Raw genomic sequence first — 15,326 nt, 5'->3', positions numbered from 1 at the left:
TACGTCATGATAAGTTATTTTCCCAAATTAAATACTTTGGGGGTGTTCAACGACCCCCTCCTTGGCTAAGAACTTGTTAATGTTGTTCAGTAACGCGTGCACACCGTGGTGTTTATTTTATTTGGAACAGTTAGTTGAGTTCCTTGTTGCCTACTCTAGTTAAGGTGGTTTGGTGGTGTTGATTGTGTATGAAGGTACATTTCAGGAATTTGTTTTACTTTTAAGTGTCTTTTAATTCATAAATCAGATTGAGGAATATTTCTACAATTTTATCATTGTAATTACACGTTTTTTTGCCAATCATGGTAATGTTTAATAACTCTTCTCAATCATTTCTCTCTACAGAAGCAATGAGAAACTGACGTGCCTTCTAAAGTATGAAGAAATGGATGTATCATTGAACAATTTCTACGCTTTAACAAGAGTTAAGTTTTGGCATACTAATGTTAATGGTGAGTACCGTCAGTCTTTACTTAAAAAAAAATATTCTGCAAGCTAGTTTTTCCTCTGGCAGGGTTGAGGAGGTGGGAAGAACGGCCCTTTTACCCCCCAAAAAATAAGTTTGGGTATCCACAGGTTTGCTAGTTAAATTATATGAGATTTAAGTTATTTACACTCTTTTGTGTTTAATATCAAGATTTGATTGTATTTTTTCTTTAATGCAAAGTTTTGAAAACTTACCTCTCACTAATAACCAAGATACAATGTTGTTTGAAATAATCATGTTTCAATGAATTGAAAAGTCGTTACACTACTATTTCTTCCATCTAAAGGGTTTGTGCTGTTTGTATGGATATTTAAAGTTGTTAGCAGAATAAGTATGGGTGTTTTAGTAACCCAAAGTTGAGATCTTTAGTGAGCCTTTTTTCAGTTGTTATTTGATTCTTAGGTCCTGATAATTAAGATAAATATCTGATTGGAATACGTCTATACTTGACCACAGCGAAATCAAACTTTTCCCTTATGTTCTAAAGTCGTTAATATATTCTCAATTCGAAGTTTGGAGTCCTGCGTTCATACCGTGTATATAAAGAAGCATAGGAATTGACAGGTGACTGAACGCTATTTCGTTGTGTTTTATTTTTCATGGTAAAGGTTCTTTAAACTTTGATGCCTCTACTTTAAGTATAACTGTTCTTTGGCATTCAGATAGATTTTCAATTGTTAGCATATGAAGCAGCGTTTAAAGTTGCACTAGGCACGCAAAGTATGAGTAACTATAGTCCATTTCTTTTAGCGATGCATATTTGCACCGATTCGCGGCGGTGCCCTTTTAGCTCGGAAAAGTTTCCGGATCGCTGATTGGTTGGACAAGATAATTCTAACCAATCAGCGATCAGGACACTTTTCCGAGCTAAAAGAACACCGCCGCGAGTCGGTGCAAATATGCATCGCTAAAAGAAATGGACTATAGTAAAATTTGTTTAGTAAACAGCTTGCTTAATAAAGGTCAAATAAGGTTGAGTTGCTAGCTTTATGAACTGCCTTAAAAATAAACTCTAAAGGTCAATTATAATAATTTGGCACTTCAGGTTATGGTTATGTCTATGGTATTATCAAGTATGTTGAGGAAAAATATATTGCCATTTACAACATATTCAATTGTATTATTGGGGAAACTTATCTAAAGCATAAGTATTTTCCGTGGATTTTGATGCATGTTATATAAGCGTGAACATAGTGGACAATTTCAGCTGTATGAATATCAGACGTGTTAATTTAATATCACTGTTATTGAGTAATAACATTGCCAGAGGATACAGTTATTACCTGCGGATTAAGTTACTGGATCGTCGAGTACACTGGATAATGACTGAAATCATATATGATGATGACTGGAAGTTTTTATTCGTAGAATGACATTTATTGTGGTGGATAATTAGCAGATGAGAGAGCGCTAGATTTAGCTTTGGAATATCTAAAATGTTATTTAATTGTTATGAGTAAACAGAAGTGTTTATTAACTGGAATTCTTCTCAATGGAAAAATGTGGTTGAATCTCTTATTTCATAAAGTGAAATTTCGGTGTTAAGGGTTCCTTTCGAATTATCTTTTATAATTTTTATGGAAGTCCAGCTGCTTTATAACGCATAAATTAATGTTTGAATGTTATAAGATTGGGTAACCACACTCAAGGTTATTAATGAATACATTGAATAAATATTTTCCTGTTTTACTCTTCCATTTTTTAAGTGTTATTTTATTGTTATTGACGTCTCATTCACTCCTGTTTGTCTTTCTGTGTTTCTTAATTTATCTCTAGACAAGCAAATAAGTCGTACCGCACATATACGTTCGTGAACAACCACCGCATTTACTATTGCATAGAAATTACCATTCGTTAGTAAAGCAATTATATGGGATTACAAACATGCGTAACATTGCAGTGGATTTTAAAAAGTATTCATAATTACGTTTGGCGGAAAAAGAAATTATGTCATTAACGGTCTTGATGGAAAACACTGGAAAATCACATCAGTCATTTGCAGTAGTCAGCGATTTTAGTACTGCAATCAAAAGAGCGGTTGCGTTATTGGCAGCAGCAGTAGCCAGCGAATTATTTGTAAATATATTAGTACGATTAACAGAAGTAGGAATGTTGTTGTTGTTGTTGTTGTTTTCTTGATGTCGTCTGACCCTTGTGGCTAAGAAAGGAAGTCAAGGTAATGTACGAGACACTGGGTGTACAAATAGTCCTAGTAGCGATACCTTATTAGCAATAGCTAGCAACTGCACTATTAATGGTAGTAATTTTAGAGATGAGTGCCAGAGAAAGGCCAAGAGAGAGAGAGAGAGAACAAGGCCCTGTATTACCCACTGCTTGCACCGCAAGACGAATGGTAACTGCTAACACTGAAAATTGCGTTCCAGAACTATTAGCACATTTGTCCCAAGCTGATGCTCCCCTCTCTCTCTCTCTCTCTCTCTCTCTCTCTCTCTCTCTCTCTCTCTCTCTGTGAATTCTTCTTTTCTTCTATAATCAAATTACCTGATAATAGACTCCGTACTTTTTTCAGTGATACTACACTTCTGAAGTTTGAGACGGCAAACCGTTTTTCCATCATAAAAAGGAAAGTAAACTTTTTTTCCCATTGTAATTACTTCTCTTCTTTTGTTGAAAGTTTTAATGATAGGTAGGGTAGATTTCTCTTTCTTTTCCTTAGGGATATAATAAATTTCTGTCGATGTTATCTTTAAAAAGTAGTTTAAAGGTAACTTTTATATAAAGTTTACTGCTCGACAACAAATACATGAAATCAGAGAATTTCTGATTTCTTAAAGGGCAACATTAACTCCTCATATTTCATTTAATGTACTGCTAGACATTTTTTTTTTTTTTTCATGAAGTTGGTTTTCTGATTATTGTGTTTTATTTCATGTTCAGAGGAACTTGAATTTTAATCACATTTAGGTTCTTGGAGTTTGAATATAAATCACCAGCGATGAATAAATCGATTAAGAACAGAACTAGCATTGGCTTTGGTGATTTTTATATAAGGATATTAATTAGATTTACCTTAGTATCCAAATTTGAATATCGAAATCAAGTTAACATTATAGAATTTATTCTATCATAATTTGGTAGAGCTTAATTGAAGTGAAAATCTTTATGACCTAATTTTAAATGGTAAATGGATCTTGATTTGACAGGAAACAGCATGGTCTTTGAAATATCGTGTACTGATTTTACAGAGTAAAAATCAGATTCATGAAATACCAGTGAACTAAGCTAATTGAGAAGATATTAGGCCGATGAAATGTAGGTATTGCATTTGAGTATAAATCAGGTTAATTATATCAGAGTTTCCTAACTTTACTGTGTAAAATTCTGGTCTGCAATATTAATGTTTTAACTTCCTGAAATAACATATATGTCAGTAAAATCATCTTTATATCTCTCAGTTTTCTTGAATAAGATCCAGGGTAGCATCAAATCAATTAGTGATTTTTATTTCTTTATATTATTGGTTAAATTCTCATACATCCGGATAAACTACTTTTTATGCAACGTAACTGTTTTTTTTCCGAAATTAAGAACATTTTACCTTGGAATGAAACATTACTAAGTGTGATATCCTATTTTGTAATTGACATTAGTAATTAGATAATATTTTCGTTAATATTATTACTTTAACTATTATTAAGATGATAAGCAAGAGTTCTTCAGACTATTTGTACCAAAAATAAGAAGAAAAAAAAAACCCCTTGGTCTAAGAATATCAAAGAATATTTCATTTACGAAAATGAAGTCAGTATGCAAAAACGAAAGCAATCTTCGTAATAGGAATTGTTGTCACATACAACCATTTTCTGTTGGTTACCCTTTGGTATATGTTCCTTTTCACTGACTCTGGGAAATACTCCATAGTTACGCCTCACCTTTTAATACCTGATTACTTGGGTCTCTTCTTAACTTCTTTTACTTGCCCACTGTTATATAATATGTTTCCTTACGATTCTTCCTATTTATTCTTGGAAATGTTTTATCTATTTTGTTTCAATTTTCCTCTCATGCAGAAACAAATCTATCGGACTTCCTTATCTTCTTTCCCACCGCTGTCCCTGCATTAAGGGTCGGTTGCCCGATATATAGCATAAGACATGGTTAATAATTTGGCAAAGTTTTTTTTACGATCACATGCCCTTGCAGTCATCAACCGCAGTTGTTGGTGGTAGTCCTAGCCTTTGACTAAATAGTCCAGCTGCAAGGCAGGAGTTTCCACAGTTATTGGCAGTGAGCCTTTTAGCCTTTTGCTTAAAAGCAAGACTGCAAGAGTGCAGCAGTCCTTTTAGTTGCTTTCTATGACACGCAGGGTGGAAGTATTCTTACACACCTGCCTAGGTTAGTCTATAAATGGATTTAGGTTTTCTGGTAACTATTTTATAACAATAATGATAATATTGATATATTAATAGTTGCGCCTGTCTCGTTTCCTTTTCCCATAACACCGAAAACCCCAAAAATCGATGACGGATTCATAAAAAGAATAAAAGTAACTTTAAAGGTCAACTGATAGATAATAAAGCCAAGACCAATTTGAAATGAACGCAAAACAAATGAGAACTATATGAACATATAGAAAATAAAGTAAATAAAATTTTGAAGCCCCCATTCCTAGCCTACTGAAAACTAATAAAAGATAAAATGACTAACGGAAAGGTAACAGAATGCCCACGATGTTTCACATGGTATATATTAAGAAAAATTGATGCGGCAGGATATTGGAGTATAATCGTCATTTATTACTCTCATATATTAGATTGCAATTCCCAATGAATGTTTAGCTTTATCTTTTAATTCGTAATAATTTATATCAAATAATAGAAGTAAAAGAATATATGACATAGAAAATTTGTAAACAATAAAGAGAGAGACGTTACTTCCTAATTACGACCAACGAATTTTATTGCTCTGACGATAATTTTACAAAAAGAAACGTCATGTCCATTTGGCCATCAAGGCACGAAGCGGAATGTCCATATCCGTTTTTCGATTCACAAAACATTTTTCGCAATTTTCTTTTGTTAGCATCGACATACGACTCTGATCGCGTAACTCTTGTTATTGCAGTAGGTATTAACTGCTCCATTGCAAAGGATTAACCAGTCTCTATCTATCTGGGAAATGAATTGACAGTACAAAAGTTTTCTCTAGTCTCAGAGAAAAAATAATCTAATATTTCTTTTGGATCTTTTGGTCCTTTTAAATCCTCTCTTCCTGTTTGGTCTTATATATATATATATGTGTGTGTCTATATATATTCATATATAAATGTGTGTGTGTATATATATATATATATATATATATAATAATGATAATAATAATTTGCTATTTTCTACTTCACTTTATTTATCAAATATTTTTAAATGAATAAAATCACTTATGTATATACTCTACAATAATTGGTTAGAGCATTAATATTATTAGTACTTGTCCTGTCGAATGTTTTTGGCGTTGTTGTAGATAAAAAGTACGTTCAGGCATGTGATTGCATGTGTGTGGCTTTGGTATGGTATAATGTTGGTCGTATATGATTTTGAAACGAGAATTAAAATGTCATTGCAAAGAACTTTATGTGAATTAAATAATCTGATAAATGGTTACAAGGAGAATTGCTTTCCTTTATTGGCACTAAGTTACTTTAGGAGAGAGAGAGAGAGAGAGAGAGAGAGAGAGAGAGAGAGAGAGAGAGAGACCAGGTAAACCAATAGTTTTATAAAACATAGACAGAACAACTGTAATTTCGATTTAACAAGCACACAAACATACATTCGGAAAAAAGATGTAAAAATATTTGCTTGTCTTTTTGAGAGAGAGAGAGAGAGAGAGAGAGAGAGAGAGAGAGAGAGAGAGAGAGAGAGAGAGCAGGTAAATCAATAGTTTTATAAAACATAGACAGAAGAATTGTAATTTCGATTTAACAAGCGCACAAACATACATTCGGAAATTTTTTTTACAAATATTTGCTTGTCTTTTTGAGAGAGAGAGAGAGAGAGAGAGAGAGAGAGAGAGAGAGAGAGAGAGACTTTACGCTCAGCAAGATCTATCAAACATCCAGTTCCATTTCCCTTCCTATTTCCCTTTTCGTTACTTCAAAACTGGCCCATTTATCCCCGTTAGATCAACAGTATCACCGCCATGTGTGTGTGTTATTTTTGTACCTTTCTCTTTCTTTCATCTATTCCATGACTGACTTCTATTTCGGTTTTTTTTTTTTTTTTTTTTTTTTTTTTTTTTTGGGTCCATTCGAATCTTTGATGCTGTTTCGCAATGTTATGAATGGTTTACATGTCACTGGTAGTCTGAATATTTCATCAGAGGGATTTGGGTCCGTGTAACGCTGGAATATTTTCTTTACTTCATTTTATTCAGGTTATTTTTCAAAATCTATAAGTTTTTCATATGCTTATTGGAATTTATTTTTTTTTTTTTTTAAATGAAATAATGTATGCTTTTCCATTCATTCGTTTTGGATGTTATTTTCATAATTGCATCACACCCACAAATCTGATATTGAAATATTTAAAAAAAAAAATTCCTATTATTAGAACAATTTTACTTAATATGTATTTGTTGCAGCAACTTATTAGATTGTTTATCTATTGCTTGGATCAATATCGAATATATTTTGCGAGATCTATTTTGTAATGCATAAAACGCGCATAAACATATATATATATATATATATATATATATATATATGCGTATATATATGTACATTAGTATACAATTCAGTCAAAGATCCAAAATGATAACATGACCTAATTTCGTATTGAAAGATACTGCATAAATTCAAGTAGGTATAGCGTTGGACAAAAAGGTATTGAGTAAAATTATTCAAAGAAATTAAGAATTTCATTCATATCATCCACTATAAATATTATTACCTTTAGGATTATTAAATTGCAAAGCAAGTTTCCAGACTATTTGAAAAAATAATTGAGAAAGGATGCTTTGGTCGCAAAGTGGTCGTGTTCCCTTTTTTACGAAAATTGAGGCAATATGCAAGAACGAAAATCATACTTGTAATAGACAAGTATAATGGGGTTTAATTGTCTTTTAGGATGCATGTAGACACATTTACATAAATACATGTATATATATAATGTGTACATGTATATATATATATATATATATATATATATATTGTGTGTTTATGTATGTGCATTAGCATTCAAATTATTTACCCTCATTCAATCTCTTAGACCTAGGATTCCTCTGTGACCCATTGTTACTAGATAAATATGAAGACAAAGACTATTAAACAGACATACGCATCCTTTCTTCCTTCGGAAGGACAAGGAAGTACTTTTAACAGATGTGTATATGACTGGAGAAATATATTTTCATATTTTGTTATTCTATTATTTGTTCCTTTGTTCATCGGTAATTTGTATGCGCACTTCCATTGCTTTTTCATACATTCTATCCTAGATTTCACCTTCTGCATGTTCAGTGACGTCCATATAACTCTTATGTAATAACCGATTTTCTCATTTGTTTATCTTCCTTTCTCGTTTTGATGAAGTCTGTTGAATCTTAATATAGTTTTACTATTGCATTTGTATTTGTAAATTGAGCGTTTGATGTTATTAGTCATTCTGTTATTTGCAAATGTTGAAGCTTCAGATATACATTTATAATTTAATTTCTTCTACATTTTGCAAAAGAGCCAAATCGACTTGAAAAATATATGCCATTGATAGATCATATTTTAATAAAGTGAAAATCAATTACCAAGGAAAAATCTTTAAAAGATAACAGAACCTGAGATTTATCTTTGGTAGGAAATCTTAAAGATATTGTAACTATCATCCAAGATCATCTGTCATGAGGTTTGGTAATGTTGCAACCAGCGAGACTCATTTATTTGGTCTCTGGCAACAAGGCAAGCCCTCAGGACCACCTAATTGGGTTTGGGCAACACTGCACCCAGAAAAGCCATTCATTAGATGGCCTCTGCTTCATTTTCTACCTCGTTAGATGCCGTGATTCGTAATTAGTCGTGCGTCTTGAATGCCAAATTCGTCTCCGGAATCACATTCATTAAGAATAAATAGGTTTACATAAAACTAATGAGTCTTGGGGTTTTCGCAAAGTCAGATGCCTTTAGGTGATTCCCATTGTGTTCAGCTTCGGTTACTTGAAAAACCTATTGGTCTGTGTTAGAATTTCATTGTAATTAATGTTATATTTTATTTCTGTGCTCTCTTTCCTTGAAATGTTGAGTTTTTATATATTGATCTTTAGTTTGGGTTTTCTCTTCTTTGATTTTAAACCTTTTTGGCCCATTTAATATACACCTTGAGCATCTGAATAGGAAAACGTCATTGATCAATGTAAACATAAAATTAATCATTTAGCTGAGTAAAGGAATTATATAGAAATTAAGATTTAACTTAAAATAAATGGAATGAGATAGTAAAACCACGCATCATTAAAGATGATATAGGTATAAAAAAGACCAATTGCTATATTGGGATGAGAGAGAGACAGCACCATGAAAGGAGCTTTGAAATTACCCGAGAGATTATGGCCATGGTGATTGGCGATGAGTTCAAATGAGGTCTTATAACCAACAGAGTGAGTGATGCAAGTGAAGTTATGGGGATTGAGAATCGAAAGTCCAAATTAATGATTGAAATGGTCAGATATTTTCTGTTTAATCATCGATATGTTTCTCTTGCTATGATAAAAATCTCCCATATCCATTCCATGGGAGCTCTCTCAACCTATAATATTACCCACGGATATATAATTCTTGAAACTGATTAATCAAAATATATTCAGAAAAATTTGTTTTTGCAAAGATATGCATGCATGTCTGTTTAGTGGTAGATTTGCACTAAGGATAAAATGATGGATATGTACAAGGTTTTGTTAAAAAATAATTTAATATAGAATAGAATAGGTTTTATTTGTTTCGTTTGTCATTTCCTTATGTGGAGGATAATTTTGAATTTCATGTCGAATAGTCGTAAAGTCACGGTAACGTCACTCATTATCAAGTCAAGCTTCTCAACCGAGTAATTAAAAATCATCTGTGCGTGATTTTTAACGCTCTCTCTCTCTCTCCTCTCTCTCTCTCTCTCTCTCTCTCTCTCTCTCTCTATGCCCTGTCAAACTTTATAATTTTCTCCCTGTATCCGGTTTCCCTCATTTGTATTGCCTTCGGAAATTCCCCCTTAAGACTTTCGGAACATTCTCCACTTTTCTGTTTTCCCCTACTTGAGTAGACGTCCACACTCTATTTTGAGGTCATTTTTTTCCTCTATCCACTATTTTTTTCTTGATTTTTCCCTCTTCTAGGTAACAAAGGTTTACCCGTTCAATTGGCCAATGTGTATAAATAAAAAAATCATGAAATGATTAACTTTGAAACTTATTTCTTGAATTATTATTATTATTATTATTATTATTATTATTATTATTATTATTATTATTATTATTTTCTGTTTGCATTAGGTTTGCATCTTGATACAAACCTAAAAAAAAGAAATTAACAGTGAAAGTAACCCAGTACGAAAAAGAAATAGAAAAGTAACGAATAGATTAAAATAACATATAGTAAAATTATTGAATATATTGAAGATTAGTTCCATTAAATAGTTAAGTCATAATTATAAAAAACTACGAAATAATATGTTCTACAGAAAAAGAGCATTTTTATTAAACTTGAAATTTTGAAGTTCCACCGATTCAACTATCAAATTAGGTTAATAAATCCACAATCTGGTTACAATTGAACTAATACATCCAGAATACTGTGTAGTAGTGAGCCTTATGATGGTGAAGGTAAGATTTTTAGAATTTATTGCGTGCCTAGTTTCAAGTAATTTGTACGTAATACTATGCATGCAGTACAATAAGTTTACTCTCCGTGGTATATGAAATATTTACAAGATCATATTAGGCCGAATGGAAAGACAGCTAGACTTTAACCCACCAAGAGAGCAGGCAGGTTTTAAATGAGAACGGAATATGCAATGGAAAATTAAATATCATTGGAAGAAGAGAGGATTGATGAGTTAGAATCATTTAAATACTTGGGAACTATGACCTCTAGTACAAGGTTATTAGAATGGGAGTTTAGTGAAAGATTTAAAAAAGCAAATCAGACAATGGCTTGGTCAAGTAAAATTTGGAAATCAAAATCGTCTGAAATTACATATAAAAATCGGGCTATATATCACTTTAGTGAGATCGGTGTTACTGTATGGACATGAGTCGTGGTATGACAGTGAAACAATCTCCAAGAGATTTTGTAGATTTGAGACCTAACATCTTAGAAGAATATTAGGAGTTGAATGGCAGGACATGATTGGAAATGAAACTATAAGAGATATTACTCGAGTGCCATATGTGGATTAGTTCATAGTGAGGGGTATATGGAGATGGTTTGGGTATTCTCTTCGCACTCCCTAAGTGAGAGTATTTCACTAATTGTTTAACTGGACTCCACAAGGCACTAGAAGAGTTGGAAGACCCAGGCCTACATGGCTGAGGACTATGAAGTGTGAAGTAGGAGATGATGAATGGTGAAGTATTGATTTAAAAGCTCAGGATAAGAGACTACTGGCGAAATCTAACCGAGGCCCTATGCGTCAATAGGCGTAGGAGGGGATGATGATGATTCCACAATTGACCATATACTGTACTTGCAATTAACCAGCGAATAGAAAATCAACAGAGTATGACAAACCGTTATGTGTGGCATTTATAGATTATAGGAAAGCTTTTGGTTATGTGATAAAAGCCATTCAAAGACAAGGAATAGATGAAACACTCAAAGATATCTACAGTATACTGGAAGTGCAGCAATCCTAAAACTAAATAAAGGTAGTGAGAAAATTCTGATAAAGAAAGGAGTTTGACATGAGATCCCATCTCTCCTAAATTATTCATAGCATGCATGCGTGTAGCTTTTAAGAATTTAGATGGGAAAATGTAGGAATTAATATTAATGGGGAATACCTTAACAACTTGAGATTTGCAGATGATATACTTTTGCTTAGTGAATCATGGGAGGAATTACAAAAGATGATAGCAGATTTGAATAGAGAAAGCCGAAATGTAGGACCGAAAATTAGTATGAGTAAAACTAATAGAATGTCCAATGAAAATGCAGAAACAACAAAGAAGAGTTATGGGTGAATCTGTAGAGATTGTTTATGAATATACTTACTTACGACATACCGTAAGTGTTTCCCCATAACATGAGACCGAAATTAAAAGAAGGATAAGCATGGGCTGGAGAGCGGTTGGCAAACAAAATGAGATTATGAAAAGTAAAATGCCATTTTCTATAAAAAGAAAAGTATTTAATCATATGGTCCTACCATTTTTAACTTATGCTTCAGTAACTTTGAGCCTTTCAGTAATACAGCTGCATATCAGAAAATTATATAGGTTTAAAATTTTGTTATAGAATGAGAAGGATGATCATGAGAGACTTTTATGTCTTTTACTGTAAATCTCTTTATATCACTGAAGTTTTGTTAGTCACCAGAGCTCCAAATCAGCATCATTTATGATCGTAAACAACAAGAGTGTTATCAAAATCCTGTATATAAATTATGTTATTCAATAAAAGTTCTAAAATGATATCGGAAAAGTAGTAATATAAAGTTAGAAATTGAAGTAAGGACGTTCTATTTTTTCGCAAAAGTTATTTCTAATCCATATTTTCATTCGTAGTAATTTTTAGTTTCAAAAAAGATTCTGATAAGCAAATAATCTGGAAACGTTCCAAAATTTGCATAATCTATTTTTACTTTTTATCTTTATTTTATTTTATTCTATTTTGAGTATTATTTGCCGAATTCAGATTTCCAAAGGGTATATACATACATACTATATATATATATATATATATATATACATATATATATATATATATATATAAATATTGAAATTAATTTTAGATCTTGCAATCACGACACAAATAATTTATTAATGAAAACTCAAACAGTCGGCTGTTATTAAAAGTTTAGAAAATGTTACCATAAATATTTTAAAAAGTATATCATTGATTACATTTTATTAATCGCTAGTAATGAATAAAGTTAAATTTAAGACTTACATAAGATAATTTCGTACAAAAAACTTTTGAATATTTATATTTCTAGTTTTAGGTAGTAATGTATTTATTGATATAAAAATAAATGAAAATTCATATTATCATTTTGAAAGATTCAATAAATGAATCAGACATGAGAATCATAATTGAATTAGCTACTTTGGAATACTTACCGAATCTAGAAGTTTTGTACGTGAAGTGCATTGTATTGTCCTCAGTTTAGACTTTGAAAAGGAAGAATAACCAGTGTGGAAAAGAATAATTATGAGAGAGAGGCAAGTGAAAGCAAGGAAAACGTTGTTGAATAAAATAAAAAGTAATTAAGGAATGACCAGGGTATTGACTTTTGACTTGAATGTCAAAAAAATATAAGTCACGAAAGTATTAAAAACTCATAAAATAAATTCAAAAGAATGTTCAGGTGTGGGAGACTAAACAGTGGTAGTGACAGCAGTAGCAGCAGCAGTAGTAGCAGAAGGAGTAGCAGCAGTAGATGAAAGTAGTAGTAGTGATGGACGCGAAAGAGAGCGAGTGAAAACGTGGAGTTACTAGAACGAGATCGGGCGTCACTACCACACTGAGAGGCGAAGGGGAACTGAGACTTCCAGGACCTACTACTGTCCGCCTTATCTCTCTCTCTCTCTCTCTCTCTCTCTCTCTCTCTCTCTCTTCCTGCTGATTTTGGATGCTACAACTCTCTCTCTCTCTCTCTCTCTCTCTCTCTCTCTCTCTCTCTCTCTCTCTCTCTCTCTCCCTTGTTTGTCTTTGAGCAGTTGCTCATTTAATGCTTCTGCAGCTCCGTGGATTTGCATTTCTTACTGCAAGATACTATTTTTATTTAGATAAATTATCTTTGCAATTAATCATTGTGTTCCTTGAATCTCTCTCTCTCTCTCTCTCTCTCTCTCTCTCTCTCTCTCTCTCAATGTTTTGGCGTTTCCTTTCATACACTCCATTTCCAAATCATGCGCATATCTGACTGTTAATTAAAGCATATTTTAATCACAATAGCTATATATCGAGACAGTTCATTTTAATGAATGTTGAAATGTTGTAAACTTCACGGATATATTTCTCGGTAAATATAGGTTTGTTTATATCTATCGTTGAATGAGGCCTCCACACACAAAGGAATGTGCCTTTTTAACAATTAAAATGGAAGTTCCTTTCCAAGTGAATAATGGAACGTTTTCGTTATCATCTGAACATAATTTTTATCTTGTGCTTGATCAGTTCTAGAAATTGATGAAAGTTTGTTTGAGTCGGTGAGCAAAATACAAATTGATTCTAACAATAGAAAACTTATGATTTTTTTATAGTTATCTCTCTCTCTCTCTCTCTCTCTCTCTCTCTCTCTCTCTCTCTCTCTCTCTCTCTCTCAGTATCATACCATATGAAATAATTTTTTCAAAGTTCTTCTAAATTTCTAAAGGACAGGAATCAAGATAAAGGAAAAGAGAGAACAGAAATATTAAAAGTATGGAGTGATGTTCTTCTATTAGTTGTTTATCTGTAATTCATTTGAATGAGAGTCCAAGGAAAATTCTTCTTTACTCCTAAGAATGTTTACTTCCATCAGTTTTGTTTTCCTTGCCGTTTTTTAACTTCATTCGCCTTGTTAGGAAACAAAACAAACTGCTGATTAAAGTGTTTTTTTTCTTTGAGACCTTATACGATTATTTTTGTGCATGCATACATACATACATGCATACATACATATATATATATATATATATGTGTGTGTGTGTGTGTGTGTGTGTCTGTGTGTGTAAATATGTGGATGTATATATGTGTGCAGGCATTTATGTATGTATATATGTATATTACTCTCTCAATACACGTCTTTTTTTCATTGTCTGTCTCCCAATGTATATATTTTCATCTTATGTTATAAGAAAATAAATTATAGTGAAATTAATGATACGGAATATTGCAGTCATTTTGATTTAATAAACAAAGAATGGGCAGCGTCAGCTGCGTTCAACGACAGTTATTATTCATCATTGAGTAATTCATCAGCTTTTTTTTTCTTATTTCAGGATGAATCATTTTTAAGAATAGATCAGAGGATCGCAATCTAACTAGGTAGCTGTGGGTACAAGTAAGGCCAGAGAAGTCAATAGAGACCATGGGTGAGTATTACACTAGCAGTTACAATATACAATATTCTATCTTACTTCTCTTCCTCTTGTTATTTAGTTTTTATAGTTTATATATGAAATATTTATTTTAATGTTGTTACTGTTCTTAAATTATTTTATGTTAATTGCTAATTACTTCTCTCATAGTTTGTTTAATTTCTTTCCTCACTGGGCTATTTCCCTGTTGGAGCCCTAGAGCTTATAGCATCCTTCATTTCCAATTAGTGTTATAGCTTAGCAAGCAATAATAATAATAATAATAATAATAATAATAATAATAATAATAATAATAATATACATTCTTTTTATCTTCGTTAGAAAATTTTCTTATTATTAGGATGATCAACTGCGGATTGTCAACTAGCAACTTTTTCATTATATTTATTTTTTCAGTTTAGTTTAGGTCTTATAGGAGAAGTAATTAGTAATTTGATTTCTTTTTATAACGAACTTTGTAATCATGGTATAAGTTGTATAAATATGGGGAAATTAGATAACCTGAAACCACACACTTATGTACTGATACGCTTACACATGCATGTATAAATATATGTGAAAGAATACGTATTTACTAATGTGTGCAAAGTATTTTGTAAAATACTGA

At 32.1% G+C, this 15,326-nt stretch overlaps 1 pseudogene; it reads right to left on the bottom strand.

Annotated features, from left to right (window-relative positions):
• The window catches only part of LOC137623704 (beta-2 adrenergic receptor-like), a 278,979-nt pseudogene extending 265,822 nt beyond the window's left edge, over nucleotides 1-13,157 (bottom strand).
• Nucleotides 13,158-15,326: the final 2,169 nt, after the last annotated feature.

This window comes from Palaemon carinicauda, chromosome 30 (assembly GCF_036898095.1).
Source record: "Palaemon carinicauda isolate YSFRI2023 chromosome 30, ASM3689809v2, whole genome shotgun sequence".
Lineage (NCBI taxonomy): Eukaryota > Metazoa > Arthropoda > Malacostraca > Decapoda > Palaemonidae > Palaemon > Palaemon carinicauda.
This window is presented reverse-complemented; position numbering and strand designations above follow the sequence as displayed.